Source organism: Protopterus annectens, chromosome 8.part0 (genome assembly GCF_019279795.1).
Source record: "Protopterus annectens isolate FY-2018-M chromosome 8.part0, PAN1.0, whole genome shotgun sequence".
Lineage (NCBI taxonomy): Eukaryota > Metazoa > Chordata > Ceratodontiformes > Protopteridae > Protopterus > Protopterus annectens.
The window spans coordinates 435,499,072-435,519,235 of NC_056741.1; positions in this window are offsets into that span (position 1 = coordinate 435,499,072).

Genomic DNA, 20,164 nt, shown 5'->3' on the forward strand with positions numbered 1-20,164 from the left:
CTGAACAAGGAGAAGGTTACTGTTAGCTGCCTGTCGGGTGCCAGGATCTGCCACATAACATGAGCACTCGGGTCACTCTAGAACAAGTACAAATATGACTCTGCCGTTGTCCATGTTGGTGTGAATGACCTGAGCTGTACCTCCCTGGACTACACGAAAAGAGACATGGAAGAGCTCTCTGATCACGTAGCCCAGGCCGGTATAACCCTGACCTTGAGTAGCATTCTGCTCTCACCAAGAATAATACCGCGGTATAAAGCAAAAATTATCAATTTCAAAAATTGGCTAAGCTTCTAGTGTCATTCAAAGGGGATCCAGTATCTGTCAGCCTGAGATGACATGCTCGACAAGCCTTGCTGTTTCTCTAGAGACGGCTTGCACCTGTCACCCTTAGGCTTTCGAATACTGGCCAAGGCTCTTGCTACCCCATAGGGAAGGCTCAAAAGACAAACCTACCACCGTAAATAGCACAAGTAAGAAAAAACTGAGGGTAATGCTGCTCAATGCCAGAAGTCTAAACCTCAAAATGCACGCACTCGAGGCCCGCCTCAGTATGGAGAAAATCAATATATGTGCAGTAACAGAAACCTGGTTTATGGCTCCAGAGAGCACCCCAGCACTACCAGGCTACAACTCATACTATACATTTCAGCCACAAAACCCGGACCGAAATACAAAAGGTGTTTGCGTATCCATATTAATCAAGGATACCCACACCTCCAGGTTAGTGGCACAGCACGATGCTTCAGATATTATCCACGTGCAACTAACAATGGGCAAAACTGCAATTCAAATTGTAGCTTGCTACAGATCACCCACTATGTTCCAGGACCCCCATTCCGCACTTCTGGAAACATTGGGAAATATAAAGGTCCTACCAAACACCCTGATATTGGGTGATTTCAATTACCCAAAACATTAACTGGGAGAACTACTCAAGTACTAACTCCCTTGCCCAACATTTCCTAGAATTTATAAATTCAAATGCCCTGGATCAACTGGTCAACACCCCCATCAGAGGTGACAGCATATTGGACCTGGTCATCACCAACATGGGTGACCAGTGTTCCACACCAGAGGTCAACCCCTGGCTGGTTAGATATGACCATAAACAAATCACTCTGGATATTCACATTCAGTCCCCACCCCCTGGTCAAAGAAACCACCGTGAAAAACTTTTCAAAAGCAAACTTCACGTTACTTAAGACCCAGGTGGAAAGTTTCCAAGCCCCCATGCTAAAGGATAACGCTGCCCAAGCTGCAAAATCCTTTACTAATGCACTCTACAGGCACCTACAAGAATGCATGGATCATGCTATCCCAAGCAAAACCAAGACTCACTCCTCCAAGAAAAGGAAACCAGTCTGGTGGACCCCTGCCATAAGCAAGCTATACAATAGAAGGAGGAAACTAGTACAGAAAAGACATCCCTGATCAGTATCAGCAAGAAACTACGATCCCTCTTAAAATCATCTAAGGCTAGCTTCGAAAGAAAAATTGCCAAGGACTCCAAAGATAACCACAAGGCATTCTTTAGCTATGCCAAGAATCTAAGTGGCAATTCTCAGATCTGCTCAGAGTTAGTGTAGAATGGCACAAAATACACTGAACTGACCGATATCGCCAACATCCTGACAGACAGGTTCAGTGCAAACTTCACCCCCCCTCACCCCCAAAAGGGCCCATAACCATACCAGAAGAATGTAGTGCCCCTGAAATCACAGGCACTCAGGTTAAAATAGCCCTCTCCAAAGCCAAAAATACATCATCATTGGGACCGGATGATGTCCCAGGCTGCATCCTACACAAGCTCAAAGATGAACTAACCCCTCACCTAAACACACTGTTCAAACTCAGCCTCTCCACAGGCTATGTGTCCATAGAGTGGCACACAGCAACGATTATTCCTCTTCACAAAGGTGGAGCCACAATAGACCCCAGGAATTATCGCCCTATAAGCCTGACTAGCTTGGTCTGCAAAACTATGGAGCGCATCATCATGGATCTCATTAACGGAGACATTGGACCCTACCCAGTCTGGCTTTGTTAAGGGCAGATCATGCCTCTTAAACCTGGTGGACTTCTTTGAGACAGTTACCAAGGCGAGGGAAAGGTGGTCCACAGAGCTTACCTAGACCTTGCAAAGGCCTTCAACACCATTCCCCATTCTGGTATTATAGGCAAGCTCACCAGCCTGAATATAAATCCCTACATCACAAGATGGGTTGCCAACTGGCTCACGGACAGAACCCACATGGTAAGAGTTGCGGGAGCTAGGTCTGACTCTAAACCGGTTACAAGTGGCATTCCCCAGGGCTCAGTCCTAGGACCCCTCCTGTTTGGCATATACTTCTCAGAGGTACAGGCAAGCACAGGAGGTCTATGACTGACCAAGTTCACCGATGACTGAAAACTAGGGGCTATAATTGACTCTCAGGCTGACACAGACATCCTCCAAAAGGGTCTCACTAAGACAGATACCTGGTGTCAAAATCATGGCCTCAAGCTAAATGCCAAAAAGTGCATAGTCATCCCCTTTGCAAAAAACAAAGTACCCACAAACTACCACATAGGTGGTTGCCTCCTAAATACAGGAGATGTAATAAGGGATCTGGGGACCAAAGTAGATAGTAATCTCCCCTTTGATAATCACATTGCCAAAGTGGTTATTAAATCCTTCTATGTGGCCCACCTAATCACAAAAGGGTTTGCATCCAGATCAAAAGAGGTCATTGTACCCCTCTATGCATCACTCATCAGACCCATCATAGAGTACAATGCCCCATTTGGGATGTACCTTACAAGACACCTGCAACAGCTGGAAAGACCACAGAAGTACCTCACCAAGAGGATCACTGGCATCAAACAGATGCCCTATGCAGCTCAACTGAAGAAACTCCAGCTGTACTCAGTTGCATACCACCTACTCAGAGGTGATCTATGCCTGATATACAAGGCCATGTCCAACCCAGAATTGATAGACATGCTCCACCAAAAGAAAACCATATCTCCTCGAGCCACATACTCTAGGGATCTAAACCTCATCACAACAATAAATAGGACATGCTGGAGGGATAGATTGCTTTCCCAGAGACCTTACATGCTCTGGAACAAGATTCCAGTCTACATTAGGCAGAGCTCCTCGCTAACACTCTTCAAGAGAAATCTTGACAAGTGGATGGGAAACAGAAAGTTTACCCTGGGAATCCCTTCAGTGGATCTGCTGGACAGAGGCACAGGGAACTAATCTAAGGAGGCGGCGAAAGCCAACACAATTCCAGCTAGGCTTATAAATGCCTTCGGGCAGACAGCCTAGTACCTACCTTTGAACCTATGAACCTATTAGAGCAAGCTGGCTAAATCCAAAATAAGAGGATTGCTTATGTGGCAATGATACAATGACATCATTATTCCAACAGAGAGGTAATAAACATGATATACTTAAAGCTAATCAAGAAATAGTTGTTTTAGAATGTGCATTAATTCCAAATGCATACTTTTCACAAGTGGCCATTAATCAAGACAGGCAGCAAAGATTCTATAGCAATAATATTGTTAAGCATGTGATAAAATACAATAGAAGAGCAAAACAAGTATCTGATACTATTAAGAGAAATGGGGCTATACTGCATTCTTCTGTTGATATAAGTAATATTGTAGGAGGCAGGGCACAATTAACTTAGAAGTAATAATCTTAGACAACAATTATGCTTTAAACAAATGGCTATGTACAATATTATTATAAGTAAGTCTGAATGCATACTATTATAGTACAAATACTTATATGTCTGTATGTCTTTAGTATAAATCTTCATATGTATTCAATTATTACTAATGAAAACTGTAACATCCAAAAACTATAAACTATGAACTAGTCTCTCAATCTTGTAAAACTGCTCCCTTGAAAATGCATCCTAGCATTGTACTGACCATAACTGCCACTACTTTTCTTTGCACCCAATGATTCATCGGCACTATTACCACCGTTAGTTTAAAAGGTATTAAAAGAGCTTGCAACTAAGATAACCAGCACTTCTGCTGACTATTTTTGCTGTATTCCATAAGAATCCTGCATTTATTGTTACATTTCTCACACTTTAGTAGAGTTTCAAAACTGAATTGTTTCCACTGCTGCTGTAGTACTTAATTACATTGTTTCTGCTAGTTTTACAGGTCTGTACTATCTAGATTGTGCGGTTTTCCTGCACTTGAGCTCTAAAACCAACATTTTTACATTGAGGGTTTTCTTACTGCATTCTTGTGGCATGCATGTGCTGTAGCAAACCTATCTGAGTTGGTGCTGCTGGCTGAAAGCTTATTGTGTGTTTTCCTGATTGGTCTGGGCCTTGCTGTTGATTCTATATAAGCCCAGTGTTTCCATAGGTTTGTGCTCAGTTCGCCAGAGCTGCTATTGATTTGGCTATTTCACCTGAGAGTTACAGAGAATCTGCTGCATCTAAAACCATCCACTTTTAAAATAATGAAAATAAGTATTATTTTGCACTTCTGATGGTTATTTTTATTGTATTTCATAAGCATCTTGTATTAATTGTTACATTTCTTGCATTTTAGTAGAGTTTCAAAGCAGAACTGTTTCCATTGCTGCTGTAGTATTTAATTACATTGTGTCTGCTAGTTTTACAGGACTGTAGTATCTAGATTGTGTGATTTCTCTGCACTTGAGCTCTAAAATTCTTGGAGCAGGGATGTGCTGCAGCAAACCTGTCTGAGTTGGGGCCTGCTGGCTGAAAGCTTATTGTGTGTTTTCCTGATTGGTCTGTAGGACTTGCTGTTGTAAAACTTTTTTATTCTGATTCTTTATAAGCCCAATGTTTGTGTAGGTTTGTGGTCAGTTCCTAAGAGATGCTCTTGGTATGGCTACTTCACCTGAGAGTTACAGATAATCTGCTCCATCTAAAGCCACCCACTGCTAAAAGAACAAAGCTAAGTATCATTTTGTATTTCTGCTGATTATTTTTACTATATTTCATAAGAATCTTGTATTAATTGTTACATTTCTCACACTTTAGTAGAGGCTGAAAGCTGAACTGTTTCCACTGCTGCTGTAGTACTTGATTACATTGTCTCTGCTAGTTTTATAGGTCTGTAGTATCTAGAGTGTGTGGTTTCCCTACACTTGAGCTCTAAAACCAGCATTTGTACATTAAGAGGGTTTTCTGAATGCACACTTGTGGCAGAAGTGTGCTGTAGCAAACCTATATGAGTTGGGGGCTGCTGGCTGAAAGCTTATTGTGTGTTTTCCCAATTGGTCTGTAGGCCTTGCAGCTGTAAAACTTGTTTTTCTGATTTCATATAAGCCTACTGTTTGAGCTAGGCTGCTCTCCACACAATGGCAGTTAGCAGTGCCCTGTATAGAAGCAAGCACTTTCAAGTTAAAATTTTCCTTAGAATATCTATCTCTGCAGTCTTTCTCAGTCCCCCTGCTACTCTAGAAGTATCTGAGTTTTGGGCAGCGGAGTATCACCTTGTTGGATAGCTGCAGTTTACACTGAGTATACCACCCATTCTTCATCTGTGTGCTATCATCCCAGTCCAGTTAAATCTCCCCACTCATCCTCATTGTTCAACGCATAGTAAAAAACCTGAAACCATGGATAGGCACTTTCCTGCTATTTTTGTGGCCAGCCTGGTGGACATGGACATCCTGAGGCAATGTAGCAATTGTTTTATGTATACTGGCAACCACTTAATACTGAAACAAACAAACACAGTATGTGAGCAATGTAGTTACACTATGAAAATTGAGACACAACTCTCACAGACTAGCATATCAAATGACAAACAGGTTATCAGCACATGAACATAATTTCCCTCACTAAATACGGTTTTGACACATAAACCTACATATGCAGAAGTAGTCACAAGTAACTTACCAAAACCTAAGATGCTTCCCATACCCTGCCCTCAGAAACAACAAGCAAACAAATCCAAGTCAACACCAGCCACTACACATAAAAATACAGATTACAATGTCTCCACAATCAAGGCCTAAAGGTGAAACACCACTCATTCAAACATCTTGGTCACAGAAGACTCCATCTTGAGACACACTAATGCCCCCCTCACCAGGCTGGATAAAGAGAGGGTTGAAGTCAGTTGCCTGTCAGGGAGCAGGGTTCACCAGATCATGCAGACAGTCAGGTCACTCAACCCCAAGTACCAGTATGAGTCAGTCATAGTCCATGTAGATGTGAATGACCTGAGATGTACCTGCCTGGACAATATGAAGAGAGACATGATGGACCTCTTTGAATACATGTTGCAGACTGGTATGAGACTTGCATTGAGCAGTATTCTACTCTCACCAAGAGTGATGCCACAATACAAACAGAAAATGATTGACTTCAATAATTGGATTAGCTACTGGTGTCATTCCAAGGGATCCAGTATGTGTCAGCCTGGGATAACATGATTGACAGACCACACTCCTTTGCCAAAGATGGTCTGCACCTGTCACTGCTAGGCTTTTGAATACTGGGCAAGGCATTAGCTACCCTCATAGTGCCTTTTTTAGACAGTGACAAACCAATAGACCTACCGATACAACAAATTCTTTCAATGCCAAGTTAAAGGAATCTTAGCAAGAAACTACTCTCTGGAAGCTCTTCACACCCTGGAGAATATTGACATTTGTGCAGGTACAGAGATGAGGTTCAAGGCCGTGGAAAGCACCCTAGTGTAAGGCTGCAATGTCTATCACACATTCAAACCACCCTCTGAAAAGGAAAAAATGAAAGGAGGAGGTGTTTACATTTGCATAAAAACAATTACACCTCTGGACTGGTCAAGCAGGATGACTTGTTTGAGCTAGTCCATGTCCACCTGACCACAGGCAAAATCCCTCACCATATCATTGCTAGCTACAGGTTCCCAACCATGAACCATGAAAACCACTCCACATACATGACGTTACTTGAATCACTGACTATTCAGCTCAACACACTACTCATGGCTGATTTTAACTACCCCTCCATAAACAGGGAAATATTCACCACCACTAACATGCAGGCTCAGAGATTCCTGGGCTTTGTTAATGCAAATGCTGTTGAACAGCTGGTCTGGAGTCCCAATATGGGCGCAAATATCCTTAACATAGTACTCACAATCATGGGGGAGCATTACACCCCCTCAGTGTAATTACCTCATTGGTATGATCGGATCATAAATTGGTTTCCTTTGAAATAAATATAATGGTAGAACCCCTATCAAACCCTAAAACCAAGGCAAATTACATTTTACTAAGTGATAGCTTAGGTAATTTTAAAGCTCCCCCTAACCCCAAAACACAGAGGCCTATGCAGAAGTATATATGAATGCCCTGTAAAATACTTAAACAGCTACATAGAAAAGGTAATACTTGACTGAAATAAACCCAGGCTTAGCCAGAAAAATAAGTCACTCTGGTGAACCTCTGGCACAAATAGACTATACAACAGAAGGAATACATTCCTATCTAGAAGTAAGTGGGAGGATGCACAACAGAGAAAAAAAATCTTTCATTAGACTCAACATGCAAATCAGGGAACTTATCAAGTCTTCAAAAGCTAAATATGAAAACAAAATAGCCACCTAAGCAAAAGATAGCCACAAAGCACTTTTTAGCTATGTCCAAAATCTTAAGGGAAGCACTCAACAATGTGCTGATCTGGATGTTCATAGGTTCATAGGTTCATACTAGGCTATCTGCCCTAGGGCATTTATAAGCCTAGCTAGAGTGAGTTTGGCTTTCACCACCCATTTTAAATTAATTTTGCTATGCCCTTTTTCGAGGTTAGTATACTGTGCCTCTGTCTAACAGTGACACAGAAGTGATACCCGGGGTAAACCTACGATCTCCCATCCACTCATCAAGATTCCTCTTGAAGAGAGTCAATGAGGGACTCTGCCTAACCTGGACTGGGATTTTATTCCAGAGTGAAGGGAGCCTCTGGGTTATGAATCTGTCCCTCCAGCATGTCCTATTTATTTCAGTGCTGAGGTTCAAGTCTCTCGAGCGGGTAGCTCGATGGGATTTTCTGAGGTGCAGCATGTCCATTAATTCCGGTTTGGACATGGCTTTATACGTCAGGCACAGATCGCCTCTGAGCAGGCGGTATGCCACTGAGTAGAGCTGGAGTTTCTTTAACCGGGCAGCATATGGCATCTGTTTGAGCCCTTTGATCCTCTTGGTGAGGTACTTTTGGGGTCTTTCCAGTTGCTGCAGGTGTCTGGTAAGGTACATCCCAAAAGGGGCATTGTACTCAATTATGGGCCTGATGAGGGATGAGAAAAGAGGCACGATGACCTCCCCTGATCTAGATGTGAATCCCTTCATGATTAGGTGGGCTATATAAAAGGTTCTTCTAACCACTTTGGCCATGTGGTTGTCAAATGAGAGATTGCTATCAACTTGGGTCCCCAGGTCCCTAATTACTTCTTCTGTACTTAATGGATTACCACCTATGTGGTAATTTGTGGGCACTTTGTTTTTACCAAAGGGGATGACTATACACTTTTTGGCATTTAGCTTGAGGCCATGGCTCTGGCACCAGTTGTCTGTTTCTATGAGGCCCTTTTGGAGGATGCTTGTGTCGGCTGCAGAGTTGATTATGGCGCCCAATTTGCAGTCATCTGCAAACCTGGTCAGCCACAGTCCTTCCGTGTTGGCCTGTACCTCCGAGAAATATATACCGAACAAGAGAGGTCCCAGGACTGAGCCTTGTGGGATGCCACTTGTAACTGGTTTGGAGTCTGACATGGCTCCAGCAATTCTAACCATGTGGGTTCTGTCCTTGAGCCAGTTTGCAACCCATCTAGTGACATAGGGGTTTATATTTAAGCTAGTGAGCTTATCTATAATGCCCGAGTGGGGTATTGTATCGAAGGCTTTTGCGAGGTCCAGGTAGGCTGTGTGGACCACCTTCCCTCGTCAATGGCCTTGGTGACTGTTTTAAAGAAATCAACCAGGTTTAAGAGGCAGGATCTGCCCTTAACAAAGCCGAACTGGGTACGATCCAGTGTCTGTAGGTCCCCAATATCTTTATTTATGAGGTCCATGATGATCCTTTCCATAGCTTTGCAGACCAAGCTAGTCAGGCTTATGGGGTGATAGTTTCCAGGATCAGTTGAGGCACCACCTTTGTGGAGAGGGACCACTGTTGCTGTACGCCACTCTTTGGGTACATATCCTGTAGTAAGGCTGAGATTGAACAGTAGTTTTATGTTTGGGTTTAGCTCTTCTTGGAGTTCATGTAGGACGCAGCCCGGGACACCGTCTGGTCCCATTGATGCTGTGTTTTTTGCTTTGGAGAGGGCGGCTCTTACCTGAGCATCTAAGATGTCAGGGGGGCAGCACTCTGCTGGGATAGATATTTGTCCTTTTGGTGGGGGGGATAAGTTTGCGCTGAACCTGTCAGCTAGGATGTTGGCAATGTCTGTGGGTTTGGTGTATTTCTTGTCATTTTGGACTATTTCTGAGCATATCTGGGAATTTCCACCCAGGTTCCTAACATAACTAAAGAAAGCCTTGTGATTATCCTTAGTGTCCTGTGCAATTTTTCTCTCGAAGCTGGCCTTAGACGATTTTTTGAGTGCCCGTAGTTTTTTTCCAATACTGATCAGAGATGCCTTCCCTTTTTGGGATTTTGCTCTACCATGTAGTAGCTTCCTCCTTCTATTGTATAGTTTGTTTATGGCTGGGGTCCACCAGACAGGACGTCTGCCTTTGGAGGATTGGGTCTTGGTTTTATTTGGGATTGCATGATCCATGCATTTCTGAAGGTGTTCATAGAATGCATTTATAAAGGATTCTGTGGTCTGGGCCGTATTTTCCACAGGCCTGGGGGCTTTGAAGGATTCCACCTCAGTTTTGAAGAGTGTGAAATTTGCTTTAGAGAAGTTTTTCACTGTGGTTTTCTGGGCAGGGGGTGGGGTTGGGATGTGAATATCCAGTGAGATTAGTTTATGGTCTGATCTTACCAGTGAGGGATACACTTCTGGTCTGGAGCATAGAGTCCCCATGTTGGTGATGATCAGGTCCAGTATGTTTTCCCTCTTGTGGGAGTGGTAACAAGTTGTTCCATAGCATTTGAGTTTATAAATTCTAGGAACCTTTGGGCTAGGGTGTTGGAGCTTGAGTAATGCTCCCAGTCTATGTTTGGGTAGTTGAAGTCGCCCAATATAATGGTGTTTGGAGAGACCTTCATATTTTCCAGTGTTCTCATGAAGGCTGAGTGGGGTTCCTGGGTTTGGGAGGGTGGTCTGTAGCAGGCTATAAACTGGAAGGCAGTTTTACCCACTGTTAGTTGCACATGGATAGTCTCTGATGCTTCGTGCTGTGCCACCAATCTGGAGGTGTGGGTATCTTTGACAAATATTGATACTCCCCCTCCTTTTGTGGTTCGGTCCAAGTTTTGGGGCCATAAAGCATGGTATGAGGTATAACCTGGTAGTGCTGGGGTGCTCTCGGGAGCCTTGAACCAGGTTTCTGTTACTGCACAGATATCGATGTTCTCCATGCTAAGGAGAGTTTCGAATGCATGCATCTTGAGGTTTAGACTTCTGGCATTGAGTAGCATTACTCTTAGTTTCTTATCCCTTGTGATACCTATGGAGGTGGGTTTGTCTTTTGAGCCTTGCCTAAAAAAGGCACTATGGGGGTAGCAAGAGCCTTTGCCAATATCCGAAAGCCCAGGGGTGACAGGTGTAAGCCATCCCTAGCGAAGCATCGTGGCTTGTTGAGTATGTCATCCCAGGCTGACAGGCATTGGATCCCCTTTGAATGACACCAATACTTAAGCCAATTGTTGAAATTGATCATCTTGTCTTCATATTGTGGCATCATTCTTGGTGAGGGTAAGATGCTACTCAAGGTCAGGGTCATACCTGCCTGGGCTGCATGCTCAGAGAGCTCCTCTATGTCTCTTTTCATGTAGTCCAGGGAGGTACGTCTCAGGTCATTCACACCAGCATGGACAATGACTGAGTCATATTTGTACTTGCCTTGGAGTGACCTGGGTGCTTGTGTTATGTGGAGGATCCTAGCGCCCAACAGGCAGCTCACCGTGACCTTCTCCTTATTAAGCCTGGTGAGCGGGACGTCAGTGTGCCTGACGATAGAGTTACCTATTGCAAGTGTATCAGGTGTGTTGTTTAGCCTTACGGACTGTGACTGTTCTGCACACTGGCTTTGTGAGCTATGTGTTGCACGTGTTTTGTTTTGGGGTAGCGGTTGCTTGGGTGTCTGCTTTGGAGGTCTCTGCTGCTTAGCCAGATTTTTATTTAAAGCCTCCAAGAATGTTTTTGTGTGTTTATGTGTAGGTGGGACTATCTATATTCAGCCAGAAAAAAATAGCAAACCTGCTGTCTGATAAATTCAGCTCAAATTTTACCCCCTCATCACCTGCAGTCACTCCCCATGAAATGCCCCAACCATTCCTTTGCCTGTTATGACAAATGTGCAGGTCATCACTGCACTCTCTAAAGCTAGAAACATAGCATCAATGGCCGCTGACAGAATCCCAGAGTGTCTATTAAATTGCTTGAAACATGAACTAGTGGACCCACTCAGACTCTATTTAACCACAACCTCCAGACAGGCTTTGTCCCAGTAGTGTGGAGGACAGCAGTAGCCATCCCTCTGCACAAGGAGGGTGACCATCAATGGACCCAGGAAACTACCGACCCTTATGTTTGTCTGGCATTGTATGGAAGACTATGGAAAAGATAATCATGGACCTGATTAATAATGACATAGGAAATCTTCAAACCCTAGACCCAGCCCAGTTCAGCTTTGTCAAGGGCAGGTCCTGCCTGCTCAGTCTGGTAGACTTCTTCAAGAAGGTCACCAAGGCCATGGGTGATAGTAAGACAGTAAACACTTCCTACCCTGACCTTCCGAAAGCATTTTGCACAATACTCCACTGGAGCAGTATAGATAAACTCACAACATTGGGCATAAACCTCTACATCACCAGATGGATAGCCAAATGGTTCATAGATAGGATGCATGTTGTTAGAGTGGGAGGAATCTGCATCTCACTAGAGGCCAGTCACCACTGGAGTACCACAGGGCTCAAGTGCTGAATCCATTTCTGTTTGGTATATACCTCTCAGATGTCAAAGTAAATGTAGATGGCCTCTGGCTGACCAAGTTTGCTGATGACTCCAAGTTGTAGGCAATCATTGACCCCCCCCCCCACACACACAATGTTGATATCCTACAGAAAAGTCTGATGGACTAATGATTGGTGTCAGCGCCATGGCTGTAGATCATTGTGTGTATTGTACCTAGTCAGCCACTGTAGCTAGATAGCACATGCATATAAGTTACTGAGCACATGCAAGATCAGTGCCATTTTCTAGTCAGTCAGAGTGAATGCAGGCATGAGTGGAGATGCACATGCGAGTGTGTTTGAAGTAATGATTCAGTCAGTTAGCTTAAATATATGTTCCAGTTACAGCTCCTGATGTGTTTATGTACAATAAACAACTTGAACCCATCACAGTGCCTCAGTGTCTCATCTGAATACAAGAGACATGTAACATGGTGTCAGAATGGGATCTGAAGTTGAAGCAACTCACAAACCATTAGGCATGCAGTTAGAACTATAGAAATATGCAGCAGCAAACTCGCAAACAAGTCAGTGGTTATTCAAAGGTACTTAAACTTGTTTAAGTGATTTTTCAGTGGCCAAATTAGTGGTGAAGCATTCCGAGCATTCAAAATGTTCAAAATAATTACCAAAATAAATGAAATGTCTGAAATAGTGACATACTGATAAAAGTATTCAAAATAATTACAAAAGTGATCAAAATAATTTTTGAAGTGTTAAAGCAAAGCTAAGCAAAGCAAACTTTATTGTCATTCAACTATACCAAATACAGCTGAATGAAATTACGTTCCTCCAAGCACATGCACAAACAACACGACATAACAGTACAACGCAAACCGCATATAACAGTAAACAACAACAGTGACACAACAATGAAAAAGAGCCAACCGAAGATCAGGAATTATTTCATGTTTGATACAACCATTGCTCTCTCCATGCATCTCCAGCAACATTAAATAAACAAGCCTTTCTTCCAACTGTCCTCTTGTCAACAATAACTATCCAACTGCAGCTATTGCAGTCTCGACCATTCCTAGCATCATCCAGTCCAACAGTCTTCCTTCCTACCTCCTTCAACCACAGTCTTTTAGCCACCTCCACCTGCAGGCCCAAATGGCCACACTGTCACCAGCAACCAACTAGTCCTTCTTTTCTGCTGACTACACCGACCCCTCATATTCCACTAAAAAGACAAACTTCTTCTCCTTCTCCATTGCTATTATCCACTACTGCATTCCAGGAGTCCATACCAAACCAAAGCAAATTTCTGTTTCCCACACTCCGCTCAGCACAGATCCCACTGCAGGCCCAACTTCCACTGGTCTATGCAATCCTCCATAAAAAACAGGCAATAACAGGCACCAATACTCATTAAAACACCACCACCATTTCCAATGCTACGTCCACTCACTTGACAAAAAAAGAGGATTCACCAAACAAAAAAAGACTTACACAGTACAAAACAAAAACAAAAAGTGCACATCGGGAGCCAGAGAGGCCGCTGCCATCTTGCCAGATGTCTACATTGTACAATTATAAATTATAAATTATGTATACAATGTATACATTGCTAAAATGTATGAAAAGGCTAAAACAACAGCATTTTTTTGCAATGTACTATTTTTTCACATTAACTAAAACTTTTCGAAGTATCCAAAGTGTCCGGAGTGTTCGCAGTGTTTGCAATGTTAAAGTGAAGCATTTTCACAGAGATTGTCATGCATTTGAGCATAATTGCAAGTAAATGGTCTATGCTTACATTTAAACGTATTTGTTGTTTTGGCAGAGGGATTTCATAGACCTGGACCACTGGTGTTTGATAATATTGCTGAGAACTAGCGAGTGTTTGAGCAAGAATATGATCATTTTCATACAGGCTGCATTTTCTGATAAAGATGCATGTATAACGGCATTCATTCTTAATTTTGCTGGCTTGGAAGCCATTGAGAGGGAAGGTTCATTTGTGTGTGCACCTGCAGTGTATGGAGGGAAGGGGGAGAACTGCCATATTGTGATACAGGCTGAAACATGGGAAGACCCTGAGTGCTTAAAACAAATTTAGAGAAATGTGTAACCCTCAAATGAATATTACAATAGAAAGGCACATGTTTTACATAATAAATCAAAAGCCTGGTGAAACTATCGTAGCAAATATTACCAACTTAAGAAATAAAGCTAAAACTTGCAGATTTGGTGATCTGAGAGATGAGTTAATAAAAGACAGGCTTATGTGTGGTGTTACTGATGCAGTAAGCAAAATTTTGCTACAAGACAGTGATTTAACATTGAGCAAAGCCATTGAGATTTGTCAAATATATGAGCTTACAGAAAAACATACAAATATGCTTACGAATGAGAAAAATGTGCATGCAATGTCTACCAGTGCGAATGTTGGTAGTGTACAACACAAAGCTAAGATGAAAAAGAAATATAAACCTAATGGGACCAGCACCCAACTTTATTGTTAGCTGTCATAATTGTGGAGGCAGTCATGAACCTAAACAAGAAAAGTGCTTAGCTTTTGGTCAGCAGTGTCACAAATGTAAAAAGTGGAATTATTTCAAAAGGCTTAAAAGAGAGATTCCGAAGAGGCAAGTTGATCATATAGGCACCTGTGAGCAAACTTTCTATGTTGATGGTGTCTCTGTGATTGATGAAACAGTTAATACAGTAGATTATCAGTTGGCAGCAAAGAGTGAAATATTTTAGACTGTTTGGATTAATAGGAAACCTGTAGAGCTTAAAGTAGACACTGGCTCCAAATGCAATGTTATATCAGCAGAAATGTTTGCCAAAGTAAGAGCTGGTGAGAAACTTGATTCAGCAAAGTGTGCAAAACTAGTTGCTTATAGTGACGAATAAATTTAAGCTGATGGCGCTGTAGTTCTCACATGCCATTCTGTTGGGAACAGCTGTGACCTGCAGTTTTACATAGTCAAAAGACACATGCAGTCATTCTTAGGCCTCAAAGACAGTTTGAGAATGGGACTGATTTCATTTAATAAAGAGGTCCACCATATAATCTCACACAACCACTTTTCCAATCACCAAATATAACACAACCAAAGGATCCAGATGAAATAATCAGTAGGAACAAAACAAACAAATATCAGTTCAGACTTTTATTCAAAAAAATTGTTCTAGCACCTCAGTGTAGCCACCTTTAAAGAATATAAAACTTTTATAACCAGTTACTTATATACATCAATTTTAAATTAATTTACAATCATTATTCAATTAAACAATTAAATAAAATAAAACTTTTTCTTAAAGCAAACACTTCCAATTTACTTAATTATTAAGGCCCATAGGGGCTAATGTATTGTATTTTAAAATATAAATAAACTCCTTCTATAAAAGTTTATCTTTCAACAACAATATTACCAAATTTGACATTTATTTGTTCCAAAATGGTTGTTGTTGTTTGTCTTTCAGCTTTTCCTGGTTAGGGGTCGCCACAGCGGAACTCCGGTCTGCTAATGATTGGCAGTTGGTTTTTATGGTGTCGTGTTGCCAGCCCGACGCCCAACCTTCAACGAAGGCATGCCCATTCAACGCATGTTTTTCGAACACCCACTCAACCACAGGGAGGACATGCAGACTCCACACAGAAGGCACTCCCAACTCAAGCTGAGAATCGAACGGTAGAACCTCTTGCTGTGAGGCAACAACACTACCGCTGCACCACCGCGGAAGTTATTTGTTCCAAAATGGTACCTTGTAATAATAAATTATTACTTCCATGTGCAACTTTAAAATGTGCAGAAATAGCCTTTTCTTCATTTTGATTCTTAATATCCCTCATATGTTCCATAAATCGAGTCTTAAATATTCTTTTGTTCTCTCCAATATAAAATAAATTGCAGGGGCATTTCAAAACATAAACTACCCCTTTACTGGTACAAGAGAATGTCCCTTTACATATATACTTAACATTATTAATACACTCAAGGGAAGTTAATATTTGTGCACAAACTGAGCACTTTCCATACGGACTAGTACCTAGTCACTCTGGCAAGCTCTGTATATTCATACATGTAAAAACAAAGTTTCCGTGTACTAACATGTCTCGTAAGCTTCTACCTTTAGTATATGATAAGATATTTTGGTAACATATTTGATTGCACTTTATCTTTCTTTAAAAACTCCCAATAACCATATTAGTAATTTCATTATTTCTGATGTTGTACATGGGCACGAAATACATCTTTTCTCTATTTAAAACTTCAATTTCGCTGATATTGTATTTTCCTTTTTCTTTCATTTTTTTATATTAATTCTATCTATTTACTTTGCCCCTATCAATAACTTTTTCTTGTGCCTGTTTTACAACCTCAGGGTCATAGCCCCTTCTCAAAAACATGTTAGCTGATTTTTTAATCTCATCATCCAAGACATTCTCATTATTACATAATCTGGATAAACGTAAAAATTCCCCATAAGGAAGAGATGCAACCAAATGTGGAGGATGGCAACTCGAAGCATGTAAAAACTGGCTGCCATCCATAAATTTTCTGTGAACCTTTGTGAACACAGAGCCATCTCTCTTACCTTTCAACACAATATCCAGAAAGACTACTTCACTGCCTTCTTGTAACCCATCAAAAGAAAGACCAAAAGAATTATGTTCTAATTCAAAAATAAATTGAGCAACCTGATTTCTACCCCCTTCACAAATGAAAATGAAATCATGTATATATCTATAGATTATTCTACATATTGTTTCATGAATTTTTGTTTATACAAAAACTTATCTTCAAAAAAAGCCATAAAAAGTTTGGCATACATCGGGGCAAATGGAGCCCCCGTGGCCGTCACTTGTTTTTGTCTATATATTTAGTTGTTATAAGAAAAAAAATTATTCTTTAGACAAAAATCTACCAATTATATTACAAAATTAGAAAAGGAACTATCACCTAACATAAAAAGTAAAGAAGAAATGCCATCTTTATGCTTTATTGAAGTGTATAAACGTTTTACATCTAAAACCAGCCAATACATCTCTTCATTCCAAACAACTGTTGAAATTTTGTTCAGGAAGTCAGAGCTGTCTCATATATATGAAGGAATCTTTTATATATAAGTAAGCAATAACTGATGTAATAGGATACCTATATTATGTAGAAAATATTTACAGGCTGATATAAGTGGCCTGTCAGGTGGATCTTCCATACACTTATGGATCTTAGGCAAACAAAAAAACGTAGCTAACTCACTACTTTTATTTGTAAATTTTTTCTCCACATATTCATTGGATAGATACCTTAAATGTACACTTTTTCCATTAGTTCTTCAAACTTCACTTTAGCTTCTTCATATTGTTTACTCTCACATATTCCATTCACTCCCTGAATCATTACATGATCTATGTACATTTTGTGATACTGTAACACATTCATTATCACAATTTTATTACCTTTATCGGCTGGTTTAATTACTAAGTTTTTTCCTATTACTTAAATCTTGCAAAGCCTTCCATTCCATATATGTTAAATTATACTCTATATCTTTTTTATTACACTTTACATTGTTACAGATATTCTCTCCTTCAAACTTAAACATGGAATTAAAATGTGCAATATTTTCATTCTGAAAGGGTGAAATAAACTTGTTTGTAACAGGGATACTAGATGTATCCAACTTGCAGTACGCATTAACTTCACTTAAATCAAGCAAATCTCTCTTCTCCATAACACGAATAAAAACTTTCGTCTGAAGAGTTACACTCTAAACATTCAGTGCATTTATTTAAATTGTTATTAAAAACACTCTCAAATGTAACTTGCGTACTAACTTAAAAATTTCTTGTTGCAAAACATGGCTTCTGGGGATAACGGATTAAATTTCAACCCCAGATTTAACACGACAAACTGTTCCACTGTTAAATTACAATTAGACAAATTTACAACCATATTAACATCATTATCAAACAAAACATCAGTACCATTTTGTTTTCTTACTATTGAACTGTCCAAAGTATTTTCTATTTGTTCCATTCAGATTATTCCTGCTCCGTTTTTGTCCCTGTTGTTGTCCCTCATTACAACAAAATCGTTGCTGTTCTTCAGCCTTTTGTGGTGGAGGTAGCACCTGAAAATCTGCCTCATTGCTTATTCATGGATCATTCTGACGTCCTTCCTCAGAGGAAGCAAAGGAAATGGAATGAGACCTCTTAAAGCCTTTGTGCTTACGTTGATAATTCCTTTGCCTCTGATTGAGTAAAGCTACAAAGGCCCTCCCATTCTCATAGTCGCCAATATCCCTCTATAATTTATTTTATTTAAATTCTATTAAGTCTGCTCCCAAAGGGTTCAACCTGCCAATGATCTTTTCCATCAAATTTTTAGTATTAACCACACCCAGAGAGTTAGAAATTTCACTCGACAAAATGGATAATTCCTGTTTCAATTTTTTCTGCTTCATTGGATCTCTCTCGAGCAGAATTTGCAGCTACTCCATTACACATTTGTGTGAAGCAGCTATCTAGCACTCTCTATACTGTTTATCCAAAGTACAAGTCTCATCGAATGGAGTGCTTGGATTCTTAATAAAATGTAACCCCCTGGGTGTGATATTAAGATCAATGTATTGCTGCAAGCCCATAATGTTATAGTGCACTCTTGTTTCCGTTTCTAGTAACTTTTCCGATTTATCACATACATCCCTTTTTTCTAAAGGTATCACATTGGTTGTATATCCAACTGACAAAAAGGGATTAGGTGCATGTTTTGATCTCTCATTAAAATATACATTAGAAAACCACCCTGAATTATGACTTACATTAGGGCTCACAGCTCGGTTCTCATTCACCACACCAGCCAAATTCTGTGTAGCATTCAAATAGTGTTCTATTGACCTCCAGGATCCAACTAGGGACCCTATACCACCAACTGCTCCCATGGCAGAGGTGAAATCCTCTCATAACACTTTGAGAACATCCACAGTAGGATCCAAAGACATAATATCATACAACCACTTTTCCGATCACCAAATATAACACAATCAAAGGATCCAGATGAAAAAATTGGTAGGAACAAACCGAACAAATAGTTCAGACTTTTATTCAAAAAAATCGTTCTAGCGCCTCGGTGTAGCCATCTTTAAAGAATGTAAAAACTTTTATAACCAGTTCCTTATATACATCAAATTTTAATTAATTTACCATCATTATTCAATTAAACAATTAAATAAAATAAAACTTTTTCTTAAAGCAAACACTTCCAATTTACTTCATTTTTAAGCCCCATAGGGGCTAATGTATTGTATTTTAAAATATAAATTGACCCTTTGTGTAAAAGTTTATCTTTTTACTTCCATGTGCAACTTTAAAATGTGCAGAAATAGCCTTTTCTTCATTTTGATTCTTAATATCCCTCATATGTTCCATAAATCGAGTCTTAAACATTCTTTTGGTCTCCCCAATATACAATAAATTGCAGGGGTGTTTCAGAACATAAACTACCCCTTTACTGGTACAAGAGAATGTCCCTTTACATATATACTTAACATTATTAATACACTCAAGGGAAGCTAATATTTGTGCACAAACTAAGCACTTCCCACAAGGACTAGAACCTAGTCTCTCTGGCAAGCTCTGTATATTCATACATGGAAAAACAAAGTCTCCGTGTACTAACATGTCTCGTAAGCTTCTACCTTTAGTATATGACAATGCAAGATATTTATGCAATGCATGCAATGTCTACCAGTGTAAATGTTGGTAGTGTACAACACAAAGCTAAGATGAAAAAGAAATATAAACTAAATGGGACCACAACACCCAACTTTATTGTTAGCTGTCATAATTGTGGAGGCAGCCATAAACCTAAATGAGAAAAGTGCTTAGCTTTTGGTCAGCAGTGTCACAAATGTAAAAAGTGGAATTATTTCAAAGGGCTTAAAAGAGAGATTCTGAAGAGGCACGTAGATCAGATAGACAGCTGTGAGCAAACTTTCTATGTCAATGGTGTCTCTGTCATTGATGAAACAGTTAATACAGTAGATTATCAGTTGGCAGCAAAGAGTGAAATATTTTAGATTGTTTGGACTAA